Source organism: Aptenodytes patagonicus, chromosome 1 (genome assembly GCF_965638725.1).
Source record: "Aptenodytes patagonicus chromosome 1, bAptPat1.pri.cur, whole genome shotgun sequence".
NCBI lineage: Eukaryota > Metazoa > Chordata > Aves > Sphenisciformes > Spheniscidae > Aptenodytes > Aptenodytes patagonicus.
In genome coordinates this window covers 80,816,926-80,832,571 of record NC_134949.1, presented here as the reverse complement: position 1 = coordinate 80,832,571, position 15,646 = coordinate 80,816,926, and the positions used below count along the sequence as shown (strand labels likewise).

Here is a 15,646-nt window from a genome sequence, read left to right as displayed (position 1 = left end):
CTCCTCCATTAGAAATTTGGGAATAGCCTGAGCTATGGATATACTACCAAATTCTGGATAATACAATCTCTTTTTCTTTGCTCTAGTGTGAAAAATCTTCTTTCAAGCGTGGAAACATTCTGAGGGAGATTTCCCTAATTTTCGTTTTGCTCAGATTTTAATAAAATTTGGGAATGATCACTGTTTCTTTTTTCTGTCAGCTAGTACAATATGATGAATGTCTGAGATGTAATGTATTTATAAAGCTTCTTTTTGCTACGGTTAAAACTTCTTAAGCTTTGGAAAAGCTGCTGAACTGCAAAGGGGAACAAAATGAAAACTAATTTGTCCATTCAAACTTCCAAACTCAGACTCTCAGTTTTGATAAGATGGGGAAATAAAAGGAAAATCATTAAATCCTGGGCCATCAATCATTTTATTTTACCCGTGGCAAATAGCAAAAGAGGGGAGAGAAAAAGAAAATATAACCGAAGTTTTGGACATGTTGAAACTTTAGAGGAAAAAAGTTTTTACATTGTAACCATGTGTATCATATGCCTAACCTCAGCAGAGGTCACTGGAACGAGCCAGCAAGCCAAGCCTAAATAAAAATAGGACCTATGGGATTTCCCCATCTGATTTTCAAATAGTCACTGCTGCAACACCATTTGTCAAGCTCGCAGGGTAGCTTTTTAACAGATGCAAGAGAGACAGTACCAAATTCAGGTTAAATCCAGGGAGAAGAGCGTGTATGTGTCCACATGGGAACAATCTGCTCAGGAAGGACGGTAAAAACCGAGATTAGGTTGAAACCTCCCAGACCCTGCAGTGCTGCACACTGTGTTTTACTCTTAACAGTTCCACAAAATGAGATGTTTTCATCACCGAAAGCAAGTTGTTCGAAAGACCTGCCTTGCTGTGTAAAGGAAGGATTAAGCTGCCATTTTTCACAAAAGGTAAATGCCAATTTACCTTATTGGGAATTATTTTATTTTCAGTTTAGGTGTTTACACTGAGAAACATGTAAGAAAGGCACTTTTATTTCTGTTAGTTCTAAGTGCATCAATTGTTTCTCGCTCTCTTCCAAGTGTTAATTAAAAACATACACTAATATGTAAACTGCTGCACACTTTCAGCTGATTGAGACCTTTTTAACACACTAATGCCTTTGTTTGCATTATAAAATCTCACTTGGGCTCCTCGAGGATGGAAATATGATTGTTTACCTTTGCATACGCAAGCTGGACAGGGAAAATCTCGAGGAAGAGCCTCAGGCCCTGACTGGAATACAAACATAAGCCACATCAGGGAACTTAGTTACAACTTGGTTGTCTCTTAACCTGGTTACTCATATGGTTTTGATTTGTGCTGGAGACTAGGCATGAACTGTATTCCACAACCAGACAAAAGCCTTTATACCATCAAATGCTTAGCATGACTGGTAATCATTACTGTTAATTGTAAAACAATTAAAAGTACCAAAGTGACTTAGGAACACAGATCTATTTGAAAATCAGTGGGTATTTTGGCCTAGGTTTTTTGATGTCTTTGTCTTGCTCTGTTAAGCAGTGCTGGCACTTATTTTTTTGTTGAGATCTGGGCATCCAAGTCACTGAATCCCAAATACTCGTACACATCTTCAAAGGCTCCCATCTCCCATAGTTTTTGTAATGGAAGTTAATACCTGGATACCTTCGTGGATGGTTTTGAGCCACGCAGATCACAGCCTTGCCAATATAGCTTTAAAATGTTTTGTTAATACTCCTGTCATTCAAATTTGGTGTGCTGCTCTTAGGACTGGGCTAAGTTTTACTTTTTCCCACTAATTCCACTTCTTGCATCTGCATTGCAGCAACAAAGATGTCTGCAGCTCAGCTGCTCACAGCTCTCCCAGTTCTGCAAAGCCCACGGTGCTGGAGGCTTTTTAGCGGGAGCCCAGGTTTGCTTCTTTGACGCTGCCTCGGTGAAACTCCAGCAACGCGCAAGGGGAATAAGCCAGGCAGACATGACTGCACTTCAGCGTTGCTGCAGGCAGGTGTATCTATGAGCCTGGAATAAAGGAGCTGGGCTGTGGACAGCCCAAAGCTGAACACAACTTTGGGTTCAAGCACTATGGAAGACAGCTGAGGTTGTATTTAATCAGGGCTAGAGGCTGTGCTTGAAGGCTCTGGAGCATATCATGGATGGTCCTAGGGGAAATCCCTCTCTGCCAAGAAGAGGCATGCCCATCTTGATGTTAGTGCAATTATAACAAAGGCCTGGCTGGGCCGGGGTCTCCAAGAGAGGGGATACGAGCAGACACGCTCCTGAAGCTGATCTTACACGTTGTTAAACAGCCCTTTTCAGTGTGAGCTACATCCTCCCCCCTGCCAAGTTGCACCTGTGTAAAATCAATGGCATCAGCAGGATTTCCTGGGTGCAGCCAGACAGGTTGTTGCCTTCTTAGAGCCAACATCCTTGTGAAGTCTCTGAATCTCAAGAGCAAATTGGATTTTTCCCTAGTAAATAATTGTAAAGTTGGTGCCATTCTTTTTGCTTCAAAAACATTCCAAATGTTACCAGCGAGTGGGGCGCAATTTGGTGCATCCTGTTATTGACTGGCCCCTGTAGGCGCCTAGGTGGGCTTCAGCTCTCGCACTTCCATTAAGTGTATTAATGAATGCAGTAATTCAGACCAACGCAGAGCTACAGGGGAGAAGCCCAGCAGAGCAAACACCTCTCATGCAGAGACAGACTTGAAGATACAAACATTTCTTGGCGTCTGTAACTCTTGTAGCACTTTGACATCGCTCCGCTCTGCCTGAAGTGGCACAGCACGTGCAGGGAGCTGCTTCCCACACTCCCGCCACGCAAAAGCACTTGGCATACTCACAGCCGGACTGCTTCTGCCTATCTGCCTGCCTGGTGGAAAAGTGAATTCCATGCAAGAGGCAGCATCTTCTTGCTTGGATGATAATTTGTTGGTATTCCTCTTTGGTTTTTTTCCTAAGCATAGTTTAACCACGGAGTCCTGGTCAAATTCCAGCTTGTATAACCACCACCCTGCTTTTACCAGTCCCTTTTGCAGTTTTAATCCAATTCTGTACCCTCCCTCCCTTCCCGCCTTCTATTTGCTGTTGTATTTCATGACAGAAATGACTTTATTTCATCAGTAATCCTGATAACCGTTATTCCCATAAAGGGTATGCATTCATATTGTGAGAACTGCATAGCATTAGTTACAAAAACCCCTCCAAGCCCAAAGAGGTTTTAGCTATGCCATCTCTAGGTAACTGCTGTGCACAATCACATTCATGGTAATTGGCAATATGCTCAGACCTCCTCTGAATGCTGCATGTTGTTTTACCGCAGATGACTTCTGCTAACGTTTTATTTTGTTCTCATTTAGTATTTGTCTCCCAGTATGAGCACAATCCTGGGACAAGGCCCTGTGTGGGGAATCTCTCCAAGCACAAGGGAAGGCAGGCATTTTTTCTCTCCTGATGAGCACCAGCTCTCTCTCTGCAACCGTAAGTGCCACTCTCGTTTAGCAATACGCAGTGTGTCATGTTGAATTTCTACCAGCACAGACTGGCATGCCAGTTACGGTCTTACTGCATTTTTGGATTCTCTCCCAGTATAAATCCCCCTTTGTAATTTGCCCTTTCAGTGGAGCACCCAGGAACTACTTCTGTGTTCAAGGTCTTTGCCCTCTCAAGAGCAGCCACGGAGGAACAGCCCCAGCAGCTCACGTGTCGTGGTACCAGATTTCCACAAGTGGGGCTGGTAGCACAGCCTGTTATTAGGGTTATCCAGATTGTCTAAAACATTTTCCTTTGCTTTAGTGTTTTGCCAAATGGAGTAAAAATTTTCATGCTGGGCATCTGGTTTTAGAGAATATGGAGGTTTGCTCACATCAAAAAAAACCCCAACAAAAACATAACAGCCTTGAACAGGATCACGGAAGAAGAGGTATAATGCTCCACGCATCCATGCAGCAGAGATCTAAAATTCAGCAACAGTGGCTTTAATGTCAGGGATCTCCTTGATGTCTTTTTCGTACCTTGTCTCAAAACACCACGTACTTTCTCCAGGGCACAGAAGGGAAACTAACAACTCAAATCCTGACCTCACAGAAAATCCCATGCCCATCGATTTTCACCTCGTCTGTTATAAGCAAATGTACAGGCTTTGTTCCAGCAAGATGTATTAAGCTTCTGCTCATCGATTAATGCTGCTGTTAGGCTAAAAAAAAAAAAGACACAGATTATAATAAAGTGTATATTATGATATACACCTATCATATGTTACGTTATGCATACTCATGATTATGCTTTTTTCTCACACCTAATGTGTGCCACACAACAGCGCATGACCTCCAGACAAAGTAATGCTGACTTGAGTTTTAAAAAAACAGCTTGTTTTTCATCATGACTCCAGCAGCCCAAGCTACTACTTACATTTTGATACAAACATTTTCAGTGTACAGTTCTGGAAAATATTTGGTACCACAGAGTTGTGCTTTAAAGTTTCTACTGGAGTTCCCATTAGCTGTAATGACACCTACTGCTAAGGACAGACCTGATTAACTGCAGGCTTGCACACTGCTAAATACAGGCACGTGTTTTTGCATTTACTTACCGTAGATCCTAGCGAAGAGAACACTATGGATTTTTTTGGCCCTTTGTTTTGATGGGATTGCCAGAATGACTAGAATCTGAAAACTCACAGCTCATTACCAAGAACAAAACGCTGACCCAGGCAGAGCCAAAAGATTTTATAATAACTTCAGAGACAAGCTCTAACAGGCTGTTGTAGAACGTGGAGAGCGTTTTCCCTCTTGTCACTCCTTTCTCCCATACAGAACATTTGCTATGCATTTACTGAATGTAGACTAAGCTAGAAATTTCCAGCCAATTTTGTATCCTGGAGAGGAGCAGGATGTTTTAAGCTACAGACGATGCAATCACTACTCACACTCATCTAAGATGTTTACACTGCAGCTGTGAGTCTGCATTTTCGGCAGAAGAAATAGAGTTCAGAATCTGCAATGCATGTCCCGCAGCCCTTGAACATGGCCAGCATGGTAAGTATCCTTACAGCAGTTTTAAATTAAGAGATCCTCTTTAAACAGCAAGAAGAGAAGAGAAGATTAAAACCAGCCACAGTATTGCCTAGTCGCCTATGTTTTTCAGACACGCAGCAATTTTTCCTCTTCTTCCAATGGCCTTTATCCCTCTCTATGAACACGAGTCAAATAACATTCCTAACATTTCATTAAAGGTATTAACAAAAGGCCCTGTTCTGAGGTGTTGAATGACCTCAAATACCATCTGAGTCCAGATATGTGTGATATTTTTGGACCAGAGAAGAAATAAAATACCCAGTTTTGCTGTCGAATGTAAGATCAGTTTTTTCATTTGCTCTCACCGTGGATGTCTCAGCTTGCCTAGCTACAGGCATGAGGGTAATGCTTTTTATGTGAGCAAGGCTTTCTTTTGTGTAGCATGTGAGATAGGAATAGAGGATTATGACTAACTTAAATTTTCACTCCAATCTACAGTAATGAGATGCTGTATAATCAAATATATAATTATATACCAGTTCGATACCCCTGGTCTTAAGGTAACCTTGAGTTTTACATGATTCCTATTTTCCTGGTATATTTTGCATGTGGGAGAATGATTTCTATGTATGCAACCAAAACCAGCACCTTGTTGTTATATTCCCTTTTTTCCACAGTTTTTTGGTGTAAGACTCTATAGTTTGTATTCTCAAAGTGTCTTTAATGGACTTAACATTTTCCGTCCATGGTTTTCCAGGTGCAACTTGTGCCTTTTAGATAGCAGAGAATTCTCTTTTGGGAGCATTTAAATGTCATGAAATGAGCCTGCTTATGAGAAACTGAGGGTACAAAATCAATGTCTGGGTTTGGTTTTTTTTCTTAAAATCTGGGCCTTGATTTTCATTGTTACAGCTTTTTATTTGTAATACAAAGATGAACGCTGAAGAATGTTGTGTGACTTAATCTGGTATTATTTGTAAAACACCGGAAGATTCCTGAGGGGGAGGGTAAGGTTGAACAAAAACAGTGCACTGTTAGTAAAATTTGTTGCACTCAAACTTAGATGTCAAGGAAATATGAACATCTTGAATGCAAGTTCACAGCATTTTTGGAATCAATTCCCATGATAACTTCATTCCACTGAAATGAACCAGAAATGAAACAGATCAAGCGCAGACAAACTTTGAAATAAGCAAAACTTCTTTAATTCAATTTTTCAAGGTAGACTTTTAAAAAGATAATTATTTTGTAGGAAGTTATTAAAAATAATGCAAGACACTAAATTTAGAGCTATTAGGGACAGGGTAAGAACAACTTTAGGTAGACTTACTTTGCTGGTCACAGAAGTATATTCTAGCCATTGTTTTTCTGTGAATTAAGACACTGATGTTGTTATGCTGCTTATCAGGGAAGGCAGTAGGTTGTATAGTTATCTCCTGATTGGGGCAAAATCACTACCCTGAAACCACACAACCTACTACCTCATCCTGTTAGAGCATCAAGCACATCTTCTGAAGAAAACTAACATTTCACCATTTGCAAGTAAGATTCTCCTAACACTTTCTAGCCCACACATTTCTTAGCCTTAAACAGACCACAATTATGTCCTGTTGGCCCTTCCTCACAGTTCTTCCTGGAAGTCAGTCAGAATTCGTGGGGTGACTCCAGAGACATAAGAACTGCAGTGGCAAGCACTGTCCCTCCCAAATTAGCATTATGTAATAAAAAAGCAAGTTAAATCAGCATACAAAAACTGATTAAAGAAGCCTCTCTACTTAGGGCTCAAGCATTTACCAGTTCCAGGGCAGAACACGAGCAACTGGAAGACGTCCTCTTTGGTTTTTGTCCAACTCATCACTTCATAGTTTCTCAAACAACCTATGCAAAGGGGATTTAAATAGCTGCTGAATGAAAAGTGGCATTTTCCGTTGAATATAAACACAAATGCCACAAAGCAATGGAGAAATGGGTCAGCTGTTTCCAAATGGCCACTCTCACGGCAGTCCGAGAAAGCTGAGCGTGAGCAAGCCCATTGCAGACTGGATTGTACCTCTGTGACCTGTCACTTACAGCCCTCCTTCTCTGAGAAAATGACAAAAAGAAAATTGCTTTTGAACGTGAATGGGAAATACAGGAATCTAAGCACTGTAAGGACATTTCTGTTCTTTCATAGCCCTGCTACAAGAACGAAATCCAACACGTAGACAGAGCCAGAGAATGTTACAGTTGAAAAATATCTGCTTTGTCTTTAGAAGACATATCCAGCGATGATATCACAGCCACTTCAGGAAAGACAGTAGATTGTATAGTTATCTGACAGGCAGGGCATAACCCTAAAACTATACAACCTACTACCTCACCCCAAAGGACAGTCAGACTCTGATCAGATGAAACACAAGCTGTATTCCCAGACGGCTGGATTGCTTGGTGACAACCTAGAAGACAAAAAACTCTGGAGACAAATATTAACAGTCTTGAGTCTGAAACAGTTTGCTATATACCAGTCGACATTTTGCTTAATGAGCTCTAGTTTCATGTTTGAAACGTTTAATAGATTTGCAACTTGTGAAGTCATGTCAGTGACAAGACACACGAGGGGAAAGAGGATACAGCATTCATTTTTAATAAATACACTCTTGTACTTCCAGCTCTGACATGACTGCGTCTTATCAAACCCGTTTTGTCACTTCAAGAAAGGCATCTACGACTCAGAGAGTGGATGCTGACTTAGAGGGATTGTTCAACATGCTTCTAGATATTCTTCTGTTATCCTAATGGGAAAGAGCTGAGTTTCTCTAACTGAACTTCCAAAGTTCTGCATGGGTAAATCCGTAAGACTGAACAAAGAATTTGTCAAGACTGTGAGGAAATGTTATGGCCTACTTAAACAATATGCTACTCCTCAATGAACAGTAACCCAGCTCTGAATCAATGGCCAAACTAAACATACCCTACTGTACTACACAGACTTTGGTTAATATGACTAGTATAATTGCCACTATAGTATAATCTACTCTAATCTCACACTTATGCTAGTGTTTGAGGGGGTTGTTATTCCCCACCACCTGGTTTGATGGACCACAACACTTCTCATTCAGGGCAGATCTAAAGAAGTGGAAATAACTGAGATAACAGTCCATAGTGTAATATAAATACTGCTTTAATAAATAAGCAAACTTTTAAAGCAAATACCCTAACTTAATCAGCTAACTTACTTTTTGTTAACAGTTAACTAAAGAAAACAATAAATGATACATACATGAGCCACACACAGATAAACTAAAGCCATGTTTCACCATAAAGCAGATCTCACCCCAAAGGCGGTAGGTCACATTTCAGGGTAACTGAAGTGATCTGCCACTGCTTTCAGGATAATTGATATGGGGACCTAAAAAGAGAGGAGCAAGAGAAAACACATACATATCAATTTAATTTCACCGCATACTGAAAGAATTATAAGGTGAGTGAGAGCATGTGCAAAAGCAGAGAGCAGCTTCTCTGTACATTTTCTCAAGGACAACCATGCACAACACCAGCTTTCTCATTCAGTTGTTACTACCACAATTATACCATGGCCCACGGGGACCCCCAGTTTGAAAAAGACAGGCAAGAGACAAAGTATAGTGAAAAAAAGAAAAGGTATTTTTTTGGATTGACTTAAATGTTAAGAGCATTGCAGAGACAGGCAGAGAGAGGTACAGCTACTGCACCTTCAAGGAACAAACACACTTTTAAACAAAGCAGAGAAGGAAGGGGAACACAGATGTCTAACCAAATTAGATAGCAATGTGTTAATCTATAAAAGGCAATATTATACCGTCAACTTCAATGATCATTTCACTGTCATGGACTCAGACCACATGTAGAAAGAGGTTACTGGTTCTGGGGAGCTGTACGTGGTGCATATTTGTTGCACAAAACAGGAATGGTGCAAATCTGTCCACCCTGAGACCACTGTATTGGAGGAAATACTGTACAACCCCAGATTTCACATCTTGTAACGTCAATGCCCTTGTAGACCAAAAAGGATATAAAACATTCTCTGTAACTATACATAAAGAGTAGCATGAGAGATTTCAACTTCTCATTAATGTAAATGGTAAAAATTGGTAGTGGAAGCTGCTCTCTAACCACTATCAAAGAAACCTATTTGGAAAGCTCTGCAGCAGAAAGCATGACAGTTTTCTCTATGTACTTAAGGATTTTAAATGTCTGCATTTTCTGAGTGCCAGCTTTTTGGCAAGGTCAATTACTCTCTGAATAAATCTCCGGAAAAATCCCTACCCTGTACCTCTGTTTTTTAGATAAAATATTTAAAAACAAACATCATCTTTATGCATGTGGTCAGAGATCTTGGTATTTTTCCTAAGAGCCAAGAATTTGTGTTGGAGCTTTGGCTAAAATTCTGTGCAGAAGCCAGTGAATTTTAGCAGTGCTGGGTGGGTATCTGTGTATTGTGCAGTCACCTCACAGAAAGTGCTTTCAGTGTAAAATAAACCCTATCCTTATATAAATATAACAGCATTACATAACATAATTGGAGGAAAGCTATGTATTATGTGATTTACTTCAAAGTGAGACTTTTGTATAAGCATTTGCTTTATAGTGGAAGAATAAAAACAATGTAACCTTTCAGTGCAGCAGCTCTTTATGCTGGATGGCCCCGTGAAAACAGTCCAAAGGGCCAATCTAGCATTAAAAGGATGTGTCCAGAGTAGTGTAAAGCCTGAAATACTCCACAGACCCAAACACCTCCACCCACAGGAAATTTTGGACGAAGGTCCTACACTTATGGCTGATTCCAGTGACTCTAAGAGATAGAAGTGAAAATACAGATCCAAGCAATGGCAACATTTTGGAAAGCCTGAGCATGTTCTAGGGATTTACATTGCCTGCCTATCTTTAATATATCTTGACTTCACTTCCACTTTTAGGTGCAATGCTAGGCAGGAGATTGGAAAATGTTCACCCTTGTTGAAAAAATGGTGAGCTTTTATTAACCATTTCAAAAGGATTCTCTTATTTTCTATGATGATAACAATGTTAAAGATTCTTTTCTCTATGTGCAGTTCTGGTATAATGTTGCCTTAATGTATATTTTCCCACAAAAATAGGAGTAGAGTTTGTTAATTCACAAAGATATTGAGATAATTATTTGTAAAGTACCATAAACTTTGTGTGATACTATTTTCTATAAGATCTGTTATTATGGGTATTAGTAGTACTCATTACCAGACAAAAATGGAAAAGAATGTGCTTTATCCAACACCTAAAATTAATTAGTCTTCTGCTCTCACAAGCTGCTCATAAACTTATTTTAATTGACTAGATCACCAAACAAGGATGAACTTTGAAATACTTAATGAAAGAAAAATGCATGTTCATTTTCCTTCTATGAAGAAGACATGCATACAAAATAACTATCTGGCAAGAGTTATGTTTCTAGTTTAACAACTGTTTAATACTAGGAAAAATATGACATTTCCATATTCCAACTCTCACTGCTCACTGAAAAATGTCTTGGAACTGATGTTAATAAATACCTCAGCAGTCACTTTTAAAAAGGCACAGGGCCAAGTCTGCTATTTCTATGATGTAACAGGAAAGAGGACAGTTTTAAAGTAGGGGTGTTATATAATTAAAAGCCTTACTGATTAACAGATTCTGGGACAAGACAGACCAAGCGCTTTGCGATTTCAGAGCACCTTCTACCCAAAAACTCAGAATGATTTACAAATGCAAAACCTCATTGGGCTCCCAGGAGGAAGCTAAATGCCCCGGGTGCGGGCTTGAAGCGTTGCACCGTGACTACACTGGGGAAGGAGATGGCTCAGTGGCTAGTGACAAGGTAAGGATATTCCCCAGGAAGGTTGAGGGTCTGGATGCAGGCCAGATCAGCAGTTTTCAACATGTCTCCATATAATGGTTATCTTCTGGCTTCCAAAGTGGTGTACAGTCACCGCTCTGCTCCTACAGACTATTTATTCACTATTACAAATGTCACAAACATTTGCTGGCAAGAGCGGTTGTGGGGTAAATGGCTGAGGTTCTGCTACGGTGGGTGCTGAGGCCAAGGGAAGCTTTCTGACTGAATTCAACAGGCCCTGGATCAGGCCCTGGGCAGGAATTTGAACTGCTACCTCATCCTTCCAGGACAGCCTGTGTTGTGACAGAGCAGTACCATGGCAGGTAACTTTTCTGGAGATTTCAGACAGAAATTATTTGGTGGAGAGAAGGATTCAGTTTCCTGTGACCTACATATGACAAACAACACACAGTATTTTCAACTATATTTTTAAATAAATATAACAAAAATGACACACTGCCTTCATACAGCTTGCATCCTTCAAGAAGTAAAAAGTATTCTATGAACAAAGATTCTGTGACTCCTGTGAATTACGACGTATATCGTGATCTTACCCACTACTGAAATACAGCTGCTTCTAAAATGGCAAGTAACAGCTCTTTCCCCAGTTGCGAAACTTTACTGTAATTTAATAATACAGGACAGATTCTGCCAGAACTTCAGGCAGGCACAATGGGAAATAGTCACAGGACCAACCCTCCACAGCCTCTGCCTACATTCAGTGGACAGGCACATATTTTTCTAAAATTCAATTCAGTTAGGCTCCTGCTCTAGACAGTTCTCTGTACAAGTGTTTGTCTTCCTCAGTTGGCTACAGAACATTAGCCTGCGTACACTAACTTTATAATATCTTTAACTAGGCATTAGTATAGCCAGACTGTAACTAGGAGATCAAATTTATCGTTCTCTACCTTTGTGATAACGTCCAAGTGGGTGATCAACTTTGGTTGCGATATTTGCTCATCAATGAGGTTACTTGGTGCTATAATGTTCAGGTGTGCTGTTCTGGTTTCTACAAACCCTATTCAGTTTTGCGTGGAAACATTTTCCTCAAAGTCATCAGGAGACTTCTTTTAAGAAGGGGAGCAATTCACACGCTATTGAAATCAATGGTACACCTTCACTTGGCCTCAGTGGCTTTGAAGAAAGTCCTGATGATCTAATACAGCACAAATTATGGGGCACAGAAGTTAAAGTCAACACTTCTGGATCCTTAGAAATCTTACACATCAGAAAAGAATTTAGGAGCCATCAACTACTTGCATTGAGCAGTAATTCTATTAAAATCAGTTACATAATTTTTGTTCACCTTTTTCTACTTTTTTATTACCTCATAGGTACTGTAACATGATTCTATTTAATAAATAATTTTACATATTCACTGAAACCACTGTCTTTATTGAACTGTTTGCAAATATATGGGGAAAAGGAGCAGCTGTGAAGTGAGTCAGAACTCTGCGGCTAAATGTCTCTGAGCTCTGCAATAGTGTATGTATGTTCCTAAATCTTGAACATTTTATGTATGAGGAAAAAAAAAGGCAACAGAACATAAAAACATACCTTAGCTTAAATAATTCCATCTCACATACTGTAGCCTGACTACCAGCCCAGACCTGCACTGGAGCTTCCTTACTCTCATGTGGATCCATGCAAAAGTCAAAGAAATTCCTCCATAGAAATGAGCGCTCACGCAGCATGTTTCAGAGAAGGTTTACAACGGTATCAAAAAATGGGACGTGCTTAATGATAGCTACTTTAACCTACTGAATGGGTATATAAGATCTGACTAGCAGTAAAGACAAGGAGACGGGGCTGGGTATACATCAAAGGCGTTCTGCACCTTCACAGACATGTTCTATACATACATGTTAGGCATTTCATAGCCTTACTGCTGTAAATTGCCTTGAATGTTAAACAGATGCTCCAAAACGGAATGCATTAGGAAAAAGACAGTTTTCCATCAAAACACCACCTCATTTTTCTTGGATGTGGGATCATGTCTTCTGCTTATGCAAACTGCAGTACCTACACTGACAAAATTTTTATTTTTCTATTGCATTTATTTCTGAGTTTTGCTTATGTAATACTCTGAACGCTAAAAAGCCATAAAAGTTAGTATTCAAGAGAATGATGAAAACACTCAGAATCTCTCAAAGCTTCCACAAAAAGAGAAATTAAACCAGGGCTAATCACTGACTGGTCTGTATGTTGCACTTATATTGTTAAGCAAATAAATATTTAAGGAGACACTTTTTTTTAAAATAAACTCCAAAGGGAACGCAGAACTGTTCAGTGGATTACGAGCTATTTGTTTTGTAGGACTTAAATATTTATCTTCTGTGTTTTCCTAGCATAATCTTTCCGTCTACTTACTTCCCAGCCGAGTTGTTGTGTTTGCCCCGATGGGCTTTCTGCCCAGGTCTAAGATGGCTGCCAGGCGTGACACGGACGGCTGCGAGAGCAGCAGCAGCAGCAGCAGCAGGAGGAACTCACACTGGGTTGCGTTTCTGAGCTCTCCATGGCAGAAATGACGATTACTAGATCCTAATGCCCCGAAATCAGGGTGAGGCCGGCGTCCAGGGGAGATGAAACCTGTGTGGAGATGTCAAATCCACCAGGGGCAAGTGAGGTAAGCCTTATGAAAAAGAAATGTTACAGGTACTCTTGATATCTTACCATGCCTAAAAACAAAAAAGCAACGGCTGGATTATCTGGGAGATGAGTGTCTGCAGTAAGAGGAGACGAAGCTGTGACAAATTAGGGATTGTTTCTTATTAAGAAAAGAACTAAGAAAATGTGTCAGTTTTCTCTTGTCAGAGATAGCTAAGAATAAAAGGGGCACATAACACCTTTCTTACAGTAAGCATTTCCTAAACATTCATAATTTATCTCCACGCTCCAATGCAGATTGTATTCATGCAGATGACACCAAAATGAAATATTAATGACACCCCCCCCCAAATATTTGCTTATTTTAGGATGTTGAACATTGGACCTTATTTTTGGAAGAGTTGAACTCACGTAACTCAGCTAACATTACCTGGATTTGCTTAACATCTTTGAACACAAAATTGGACACTTAAATTGAGCACCCTTATCTTTGACTGGATATGTGATGTCCAGCTCTTCAAAACTGTGTCTTTCCTGCTTCCCCTCAAGCCCCGTAAAAATAAAAAATGCAACTTGGCACACTCACTGATGCAGAGAACAGTCAGGATCACAGTCTTCCAGTCTCTCTAGCTAAATGCTCAGCCACACAAGCAATTATTTGAGTAATGTTTTTAAGCATCCATCCAAAAGGATGGAAAACCCCCTTACTACACAGAGAATCTTAAATAAGCCATTTGACTTTTAAGTCAACCAGATTTGGCTTTTTAATATGTGCAATTCATACAGTGTCACACCTAACCTACGTGATACCACTGACAGGAAGTGTTATTTATTTCAGTTCCTTATGTAAGCTAGGAAAATAACATTAACCAGAGTCACAAGATTGTGAAAACAATATTCATCTGACATCTTAGAAACTGCCATCTCCAATCTCAACCCACAAATACCTTTTTTGGAAAACTGAATTTTCACTCTGAAATGGATTTAAATCCTTGGAAATTGTTTTCCTTTTTAAAAGACATGCAATAAACCAGTATGTGCAAGTCCTAACTTAATTAAGCACCAAGAGGGAATGTCTGTCAGGGTGTGTTCTAAGCCTCAACAAGAAACTAAAATTCATTTTGCAGAAATGCAGCTGTGCCAATAATTCTAGTTGATAGAAAAATGTCTTCTGCCCTTTGCCCCACAAGGCTTTCATTTTAAATTTTAGCCTTCAGTGAGACCAAGCAGCTGACAAGTAGGAGTGAGGAAATGAGTAGTCTGGGACCCAGGATTAGACCAAGGGTCTGAATAACCTAGCGTTACACGGTTTTAGCCTAAAATTCTGTATTTGCATCAATGCACACTTACATTTGCCATCACCACAAACAGGATAAAGTTGTTCAAGTGCTAACGAAGAATAAGCTTTGTATTATGGCAGACAAGCAAAATCCATCCTTTACAAACTGTTACAGCTGTCATGACCACTTTAGACCCATAGCATTCAAAATCGTTCATAACATTATATGAAAAGCTGGCATAAAATCACCAATGTATGTAGGATGTTTGTTTTAAAATATTGTTAAAAGCTTAAAATTCATCTCCATTTCAGAACGATGTTCTGAGGTCCGGACTGTATTTTGGCTCAAGCCACTGGGCTTGGTTCAACTTGACAGTCAAGAAGCAGAAGCCTGGAAGTTCACATACATTAACACAGGGAAAATACTTGTACAGGCCCACAAACTGCGGTGGGCTGTTTATTTCTGGTTACTTTTTTTGGGGGGGAAGGGGAGGCTACAGACCTGCTCAAAAAAGCCCTTTTGCAAGAGCAAGTATTTTCATTGACACTGTTAGACATTTTCATGTCCCTGTTAGGACACGGCTTTACCAGGCCATGGCGCACCAGCTGTCAGTGAGAGGCCTCCACCAGCCAAGGTACACCCCACAGTAAAGACCTCTGCCGAGTGCAGCTGGGGCGGCGTGCCTGCCTCTGGAGGTGCAATGCCTCCCTGGTTCCTGTCCTGCCTTGCGTCCCCTTCCTCTGCCGTCCTTCTGGAGCCTGAGCTAGGCCCTGCCTCTTGCACGCCTCTAACTCCTAGGGACCTCCGTGAACTTGCCGCTAACAACACTGCTAATTACTGAGATCTCTTCTTCCTTTTAGTTATTGT

The 15,646-nt window shown here is 40.3% G+C and overlaps 2 long non-coding RNA genes across 2 annotated transcripts in view; both read right to left on the bottom strand.

The window, feature by feature from the left end:
• LOC143163317 (uncharacterized) overlaps positions 1-5,539 on the bottom strand; it is a 28,061-nt gene extending 22,522 nt beyond the window's left edge. Inside the window, exons 1-2 of the long non-coding RNA XR_012995886.1 lie at positions 4,936-5,539; positions 4,022-4,203 (exon numbers count right to left, since the gene is read on the bottom strand). This is a non-coding gene — a long non-coding RNA (uncharacterized LOC143163317). The remainder of the gene's footprint in view (positions 1-4,021; positions 4,204-4,935) is intronic.
• Positions 5,540-8,165: 2,626 nt separating this feature from the next.
• Positions 8,166-15,646, bottom strand: part of LOC143163288 (uncharacterized) — a 104,022-nt gene continuing 96,541 nt past the window's right edge. Inside the window, exons 7-8 of the long non-coding RNA XR_012995875.1 lie at positions 13,263-13,481; positions 8,166-8,411 (exon numbers count right to left, since the gene is read on the bottom strand). This is a non-coding gene — a long non-coding RNA (uncharacterized LOC143163288). The remainder of the gene's footprint in view (positions 8,412-13,262; positions 13,482-15,646) is intronic.